The sequence below is a fragment of the Thamnophis elegans genome, chromosome Z, assembly GCF_009769535.1.
Source record: "Thamnophis elegans isolate rThaEle1 chromosome Z, rThaEle1.pri, whole genome shotgun sequence".
Lineage (NCBI taxonomy): Eukaryota > Metazoa > Chordata > Lepidosauria > Squamata > Colubridae > Thamnophis > Thamnophis elegans.
In genome coordinates this window covers 135,632,550-135,641,678 of record NC_045558.1, presented here as the reverse complement: position 1 = coordinate 135,641,678, position 9,129 = coordinate 135,632,550, and the positions used below count along the sequence as shown (strand labels likewise).

General features: G+C 41.1%; 1 pseudogene; it reads right to left on the bottom strand.

Annotated features, from left to right (window-relative positions):
* Positions 1-751: 751 nt before the first annotated feature.
* On the bottom strand, positions 752-8,746 carry LOC116521941 (annotated as a pseudogene).
* Between the last annotated feature and the right edge of the window lie 383 nt (positions 8,747-9,129).

The window sequence follows — 9,129 nt, the reverse complement described above, 5'->3', positions numbered from 1 at the left end:
ACCGCTTCGGTTTCAAATGTACATTAGCTTGTTAAACCCTCTGGATTACTGTGTGAATTTGTATCCATGAATTTTGAGCTGTTTTACATGTCTGCTTCACATGATCAATTGTCCCTTTAGGTTGTTTCAATGGACAGAAAAGTATGAAGAACATTTCCAGATTGTAGACAACTTCTCTGTGGAAAAATCTATCTGTCTGTCTGCCTATCTCTCGATAGATCGATCATTCATTCATTATCTATCTATATATCTATATATCATCTATCTATCTATCTATCTATCTATCTATCTATCTATCTATCTATCTATCTATTTATCTATCTATCCGTTTCATTGTGAGGATTATATTTTTCTGAGATGTGAGATTTTCATGTGAACTTTTCACTGAACTATTACAAAAATAAGATGAAAAAATTGTCATGCCGCCCACAAAAAAACAACCTAAAATGAGACAATATCTAATGTTTTCTTCTCTACCCCACCCCCGCCGGGTGCATACGCCATGTGACAACATTGCCCCCTAGTGCCAAAAGTGAGGAGGTGAGGACAACAACTTCCCAATTCTCCGAGGAAGATTTTTGGGTCCAGATGCTTCCTCAATTTTTCTATGGCGGTTTAGATATGTAAACAAATGATCATCTGGTTTCATTTATTTTTATCTGCCACGGTACTAAAGGGACAAAATACATTCATTGTAGTGGTGGTGGTGGTGGTGGTGGTGGTGGTGGTGGTGGTAGTAGTAGTAGTAGTAGTAGTAGTAGTAGTAGTAATAGTTCTTTATGAAGCCAGATCACTTTGTAAACAGGGAAGATGAAACTGAAATTTTCAAGCCATTTTAATTACATTTTCTTCCAGCAAACTCTGTAATTGGACCTAGAACAAAAGAGTTCAAAAGTTCTTACTAGAAAGTGATCAATTCTCAATGAGTAATTAGGATATGGGATGGGAGGGAAGGGGGAGGGAAGAATAGTGAAGGGGAAAGGAGGGAAGGTAAGTTGAGAGGAGAGGACTACTTATATTCCAGCTTCTATGCACTTCCTTGGTTTCACACTCCATAAAATTATTAGGAGTTTTAGGGCATTCTTATTTTATTAAATAGCTACATTTCTACTGATGGAGGAAGGTATGCTTATACTTTCAAATCTCTCAAAGGTGGAAAGCAGCAGATCTGAGGACTGAACTACAAATCCAATAAACAACTATAGGGTTCTAACTAAGGAATACAATTCTCTCTCCCTCCCTCCCCGCTCTCTCACACACACCCATACACACACACATTTTCATTATAAGTTCTTTCTTGTCTTGGCAATCAGGCAGTTTTGTCAGTTTCCCTCATAGAAAAAGGCAGCCTTCTGAGGCTGAATTGACTTGCAGAGCTGTCCTGATGAATTTTAGGTTTTTACCAAGCTTCAGATTCACTTCCTCTCACTGTGTCTCTTGCACAGTAATAGACTGCCGTGTCTTCAGCTTTGAGGCTGTTCATTTGCAGATACAGCTGGCTTTTGGCATTGTCTCTGGAGATGGTGAAGCGGCCCTTGACTTTGTCTGAATAGTAAGTAGCACTGGAAGGTGTTATGTGTGCCACCCATTCAAGTCCTTTCCCAGGAACCTGTCTCACCCAGTGCATGTAGGCACTGCTTAAGGTGAATCCAGAGGTTTGGCAGGAGAGACGGAGGGACTCCCCAGGTCTTCTCACATCCCCTCCGGTCTCCACCAACTGGACTTGGGACTGGACTCCTAAAATGAAAGAAGTTTCAGTCAGCTCTCCTGCATGTAAGAATTACAAGAAAAAGAATCCAAATGGTTAAGAAGTGATTACCTCTGAGCATTAATAGAAAGGACACCAGATTTAAGCACAGGAACATTGTTGCTCCCTCTAATGAATGGAGGGTAATTGATAGCAGAGAATTCTGGAAATCACCAGCACAAACTTTGTGTTGCTGGGTGTTGCCTGAAGAGGGAAACCCTGAGCTTTAAAGAGGAAATTGTGCCTCAATTTACATATCACTTCAGATAAATGGGCCCCTCCAGGCATTCTCTTATAGGTTTCTTTGCACAGACTTTACAAGTGTGGTTTTCAAATAACGCTAAATAATCAGCTGTGTCCTTTGCTAATAGAATTTGGTTTTGGAAAGAGTGAAGCATCCCTTCCCTTTATCCGTGCAGTAAATAATATAGAACCTTTGATTGATGCCATCTATTGCAGCTGTTTCCAGGTGCCTCTGTCAGCCGTTTCATGTAATGGGTGTGGAAGCTAATCAAGAGGCAAGGCAGGAGAAATAGAGTGAAAAATCCTGGCCTTTTCCCAGGACGCTTAAACCTTCAACTGGACACCTAGAAAGAAAGGTACTTGACTGAAATCTCCTGTACACAAAAAGAACAAATGGAACTAAATTCTCCAGAAAGGAAAGCATTATCTCTGAGGGCTGCTAGTAAGGATGTCAAGTTTCACCCATGAGAATTATTCTTTATTCTTCAATGAATTGAAGGGATCAGAAAAGATTATGGAAAGTGCCCAAACTTTGTGTTGGGGTGTGTAGACTGAAAAGGAAAACCATGTGGCTCATTTATGGAGGAAATTGTGTCTTGGTTTAAATAACTGACATAGAAACAAGTCCGCTGCAGTTGCTTATATATCATATTTTTCAGAGTATAAGACGAGCCTTTTCCCCTCAAATAAGCGGATGGAAATCTGGCTGCGACTTATACACTGAACACAACATTTTTTGCCTCCAGAAACCCTACTCCCTTCACCAAAATGGCCATGCCTTGCCTTTAGGAGGTTTTCAGAGTGCTACTGGGGGCCTGGGAGGAGAGAAATGAACAAACAATGGCCTGATTTTTACTCAATTTTGACCCCCACTAGCCCCTAGGAGCACGCTACAAGTCTCCTAAAGGCTATTCATGCCCTTTTTTTAAAAAAGAAATGCGCCCATTTTCATGAAAAATCTGCCATTTTGGGGAGGTCTGCAGAATGCAAAAACGTTTTTTTTTTTTATTTGCCTCTTCAAAATCCTGGTGTGTCTTATACTCCGAAAATGCGGTATATCTTTGGCCATAGATTTCACACCTGGATTTTAAATGAAGTTCAGTCACAGAACCATCATGCTTTTTATTGGGAATACATAGGACTGTGAGGGCTCACCTTTTTGGTGCTGAATGCCATAGGTGTGCAGGTATGCACACCCATAATGCAATTTGCCTGCCCTCCCCTCATGCGCCTGCACATGCACACGCCACTGTTCTGGGGCCTCCATGGATGTGTGCATGACCCCTGCATGTGTGCTCCATTCCGTGCTCATGCACGCACATCTCCCTCATGCATCCCGTGCATATGTGCCAGAGATCCAAAAATCAGCTGGTTGGCGGGAGACACGTGTGCATGCGCAGCAGAACTGAGCTGGTGTGATGGCTTGCATGCCTGCAGAGAGGGATCTGTGAGCCACATGTGGCACGCATGACATAGGTTCGCCAACACAGACATAGGAGAAAGTTAGGCTTACTTCGGTGGAAAGCTGGTAGCCCTGATTTGAGACCCCAGTGCCGTCTGATGGGGTGAGCTCCCATTACTTGCCACAGCTCCTGTCCACCAAAACAGTTCTAAACACTGCAAATGGCAGTAGATCAATAGGCATCAGCAGTGGTGGGTTTCAATAAATTTTAGAACCTATTCTGTATGTGTGGCCTTTTTTGTGGGAGTGGCTTGACAGTCATGTGACTGGGTGGGAGTTGCCAAGTTGATGTCACTCACCAGGAGACGTCATGGATTGGGTAAAATGTGGTGAAGCTCACTTAACAATGTTCTTGCTTAGCAACCAAAATTTTGGGCTCATAAGCTATTCTATTGTGAGCACAGAAGCGGAGGACTCTTCTTGTGAAATATCTTTGGACTTGCTTGATTTTATTAATGTCCGATATACAGTGTGGATTCCAGGCAGATGAGCTATATTCGAGAATTGGTCTGGCAAAAGTTTTGTCTTCTTATTTCCAGGTTCTTCTGTTCCAGGAGGGGAGAAGAAGTGGAGACCACATGAAGGACTTTAAGGAGAGTTTCACTTTTCTATAAAACTGCATATTGCACTCACGTGAGATGAACAAATTTTAAATTGATTTTCTTAACAGTTAAATAAGTCGTAAGAGGATTTAAAACACATGAATTAAAGGAAAGAATGATTGCTTTCTTTTCTTCCAATCTCAACATAAGAGTAGATGACCACCCAATAAGAATTATATCATATCTATATTCCCAACAAAAAAGAAAAGTGTCTTTGAAAAAAATATGATTTAAAAAAGGATGTGTCTACATCTGTATGAGTGTTTTTTTTCTTAATTTGAGAGCTGCTGATTCCAAGATCATCTTGAAGGAAATGATATTAAGTTACACTTTTATAAAATATTAAAAGGTTGCTTTTGTATTCTTTTACCATGTTTAATGTATAACCCATAATATTCTTGCCTAAAATGTGTAATATGTAACTATGCTTTTGCTAACCACAAAATGTGTTCAGTAAACAGGACAAGATAACCTTTGTTATTCCAAGCCGTTTACAAGTTAGATAGGAAGCCATCTGCTCAGGCACCAGAAAAAACCAAATAAGAGACAGGGGCCTCTCAAGAAATTGTCAAGTTGACCATTTAGAGTATGGAATGATGAAAGAAATGACTTAAATGAGCAAGAGGGGGAGAGTTTCTTGGAAGTAGAATGTATAAAAGGTATTGTTTGAATGCTATTCTTTGCTCTCCTTGTAATCAGTCCATTTGGGAAGAGACTAAGAGGCCGCCTTTGCAAACATTTTTTTTATTTTTCTGTAAAGAAACCCTTTTGAATTGTGAACCAGACTTGTCTCTCTGTTTGCAGGATTTAATAATTGAGTTTTTATCTCACCATCTCTTTCTTCCTCTGGAAGTTAGTTTCACAGAAAAATGCAGCCTTCTGAAGCTGAAAGGACTTGCAGGCTGCTTTAAGGAATGGAAGGTTTTTGCTAAGCTTCAGATTCACTTCCTCTCACTGTGTCTCTTGCACAGTAATAGACTGCTGTGTCTTCAGCTTTGAGGCTGTTCATTTGCAGATACAGCTGGCTTTTGGCATTGTCCCTGGAGATGGTGAAGCGGCCTTTGACTTTGTCTGAATAGTAACTAGTACTGGAAGGGTTTATGTGGGCCACCCATTCAAGTCCTTTTCCTGGAGCCTCTCTCATCCAGTGCATGTAGGCACTACTTAAGGTGAATTCAGAGGTTTGGCAGGAGAGACGGAGGGACTCCCCAGGTCGTCTCACATCCCCTCCAGTCTCCACCTGTCCTTGAGACTGGACTCCTAAAATGAAAGAAGTCTCAGTCAGCTCTCCTGCATATAAGAATTAAAAGAAAAAGAACCCAAATGGTTAAGAAATGATTACCTCTGAGCATTAATAGAAATGACACCAAATTTAAGTACAGGAACATTGTTGCTCCCTCTGATGAATGGAGGGTAATTGATAGCAGAGAATTCTGGAAATCACCAGCACAAACTTTGTGTTGGTGGGTGTTGCCTGAAGAGGGAAACCCTGAGCTTTAAAGAGGAAATTATTCCTCAATTTACATATCGCTTAAGATAAATAGACCCCTTAGGACATTCTCTTTGCACAGACTTTACAACTGTTCCCTTGTGCACATTATTTTCAAGAAATGCAAAAGAACAATGGAGAAGAAACCAGAAGGCACAATTTGAAACTCACAGATGAATTGTACATCCACAGTCTAGTGCCGTGATGGCAAACCTATGGCATGTGTGCCAGAGATGGCACATAGAGTCCTCTCTGTGGGTATACACACTGTTGCCAGCTGATCTTCTGGTTTCCAGAAGATGGTCTTCATGGGCAATGGACCACTGGAAAACAGCCTGGAAACAGTCCAAAAATTGGCCTGAAAACAGCCCAAAAAACCAGCCTGAAAACAGCAACGAAAATGGCCAAAAAACCTAGCCTATTTTGAGGGCATTTTCCGGCGAGAAAAGGGCCTTAAAATGGTCCAAAAACAGTCTTAAAACAGCTGAAAAACAGCCCAAAACAACTGTTAGGAATATAATTCTAACGGTTAGGTTGGCAATATATAAATCATGTAACAATGTTTTACCTGTTTCATTAAATCATGCTGTAAAATGTGATTGTCTGATGTTTTCCTCAATCGGCCATAAGAGGGAGCCAGAATGACTGTTAGCTCTCTGTTCGTTAGATGCTGGGCTGATCTGGAAGTGCCGTGAGCTATTGTAAGTTTTGCAAGTGTTAGAAAACTTTCAGTTCTGAACTGATTTTAGGATACTGGACTATGTTATTTGGATTATCCCTTAACTGAAAGACGTTGATGACTGACTGTCTTATCCATGTATGACTTGGACTGTTTGATGGACTCTGATACCTCTATTTCCACCAAAGTAAAAGGCTATTTAAACTGCAATGTCTCTGTATGCTGGTTTGTGTGTTTTCCAACACAACTCTCACAACACTTTGCTGAACGTACTCGCTCTCCCTATAGGGAGCTTACCTAACAACAATAAAAACACAGGCATGTGCAAGCCAGCCTGCTGGTCTTTGGGTTTCCAGTGCTCCGGCACATGCACACATATTACAGGTTGGGCACTCGTGCGGAAAAGGTTTACGATCACTGATCTAGTGTCAAAGGTGTCTCAAATTCCCTAATCAACTTTGCTGAATGTCTGATAAAGGTGATTTTGAAATGCCAAAAGTTAAGAACAGTCAAGAGTCACTTTTTTCTTTTTAAATTTATTCTGCACACAAAGGCCTTTACATTAAGTAAGAGAAAGTATTTTGGGTTATGTCAGAGTTTGTAGCAGCAATCACATCCAGAAAGCACACCCAGGTGACTGATTCAACAGGATTCATTAACTTCTCTTTATATATAATATAACACATGAAGTAAATATACAATACCTAAAGCAAGTTTTCCAACGTGGTAGTAAATAAAAGCAAACACAGGTAGAGGAGAGAACAGTTTCAGTTTCAGTTAGGAGCAGCAAAGAGTTTCTGAGCTCAGAGCTTTAGTACAGAATAGTTGAGCTAAACCACGCCCAGGCTCCTTGCTGTCTCCTTGTTGCTCACACAGCAAATACTTTTTCAGTTTCCAAACAGCCCTCATTGGCTGACCTTGTTACTAAGCCCTATTCCAGTTCATGAATACTACACTGAAAGGTTAAGCCTAAGGAAAGTGGTCCGGAGCCCCAAAGAGAAAGAATGGACTATTTCCTTTTTTAAACAGACATGTTAGAGACAGCATCTAAAAATGGTAAAGCAGTTCAAATGATATATCTGAGTTCAAGAACCTGTGTTTCCTTAACCAGGTTTTCCATGGAAGAAACTCATATTAGCTGCATACACAGTAAGGCTTAAATCACAATTGGCAAGGAACAGAAGTTTCAAGGTCACAATTAAAGTAATCACATCATAACTTCATATTGTACCATCTCTTGGGAGGATGTGACATTTGATACTTTGCAAACATTTCAGGCATCTTCAGTTTGCAAACCGCATCTGTTTTGAAATCAGACATGGCTTTAAGGAGGAAATTGAGATTTCTTTGAGATGTGGCATTCTCCTGAGACCGATTTGGTGAATCAGTTAGTATACTAGATGGAAACGATATGCCTCGGAAAGGAGATATGATTTGTACACAATGGTTGATTTCCATGCCCTGGCCGCCAGCGAGCTTTGTGAGAACAGCTCCCCCTGGTGTGAAACCTGACCAAGGGGGGCAGGAATCTAACTGTAAGAATCTTAAGGTTTCAAAGACAGGCCTATCATATTTTTGGAGTATAAGACGCACCTCTTCCCTCAAAAAAGAAGCTGGAAATCTGGGTGCATCTTATACATTGAATACAGCATTTTTTTGCCTCCCGAAACCCTGTCCCCTTCACCAAAATAGCCTTTATGAGGCTTCCAGAGTGCTCCTGGGGGCTGGGAAGGGCAGAAATGAGCGGAAAATGTGCCCTTTTTTGCTTACTCCCCCCCTCCAATCCCCAGGAGCACTCAGTAAGCCTCCTAAAGGCTATGCATACTTTTTTTGGACAAAAAATGGGCTGGTTTTGCCTGGTTTTGCCCCCCATCCCACCCCCGGGAGCATTCTACAAGCCTCCTAAAGGATATTCATGAACTTTTTTTGGAAAAAAATTGGGCCCATTTTTGTGAGAAATGGGCCATTTTTGGGAGGTCTGCAGAGTGCAAATTTTTTTTTAATTTGTCTCTTCAAAATCTTATACTCTGAAAAACATGTTACGTGAAATTGGCAGTTTTTGCTTTGCTATAGATTCACTTCCTCTCACTGTGTCTCCTGCACAGTAATAGATGGCTGTGTCATCTGTTTTGAGGCTGTTCATTTGCAGGTACAGCTGGCTTTTGGCATCGTCCCTGGAGATGGTGAAGCGTCCCTTCACTTTGTCAGAGTAGTGAAGATTGGAAGACCATATATATGCCACCCATTCAAGTCCTTTCCCTGGAGCCTGTCTCACCCAGTTCATGCTGTAACTGCTGAAGGTGAATCCTGAGGCTTGGCAGGAGAGACGGAGGGACTCTCCAGGTCTTCTCACATCTCCTCCAGATTCCACCAACTGGACTTGAGATTGGACTCCTAAAAAGAAAAGTATTTCATTGAGATCTCCTGTATAAAAGAAAAGCAAATGGAAGGAAATTCCCTATAGAGGGGAACAATTACCTCTGAGGGATGCAAGTAAGAAGACCAACTGTAGCCATGGGGTCATTTTGGCTTTCTCTGGAGAAGAATGGATAGGGAATGGTTTGGGAAAGTGCTCAAGATTTGTGCTGGTGGGTGTAGCTTTAAAAGTAAAACCATCTGACTCCTTTAAAGGGGAAATTGCACCTCGATTTACATATTGGTTGAGATAAAAGGGCTCCTTGGTGCATTTATCTCAATAGTTTTCCTTGTAGGCTCCTACAAAGGTGATCTTGAAGTAACATTCCAGCCTTGAAAAAACTGAAGGCATCCTTCAATTAGAACAACTAAAGGAAAGACTTGAAAATGTTTTCACCACTTTTCAGAATTGATTCAAGCTAACATATGATGAGCATGCACTAAGTGTGCATTAAATACACAATCTCTAGGTAGACCGAGTTATACTGAAAA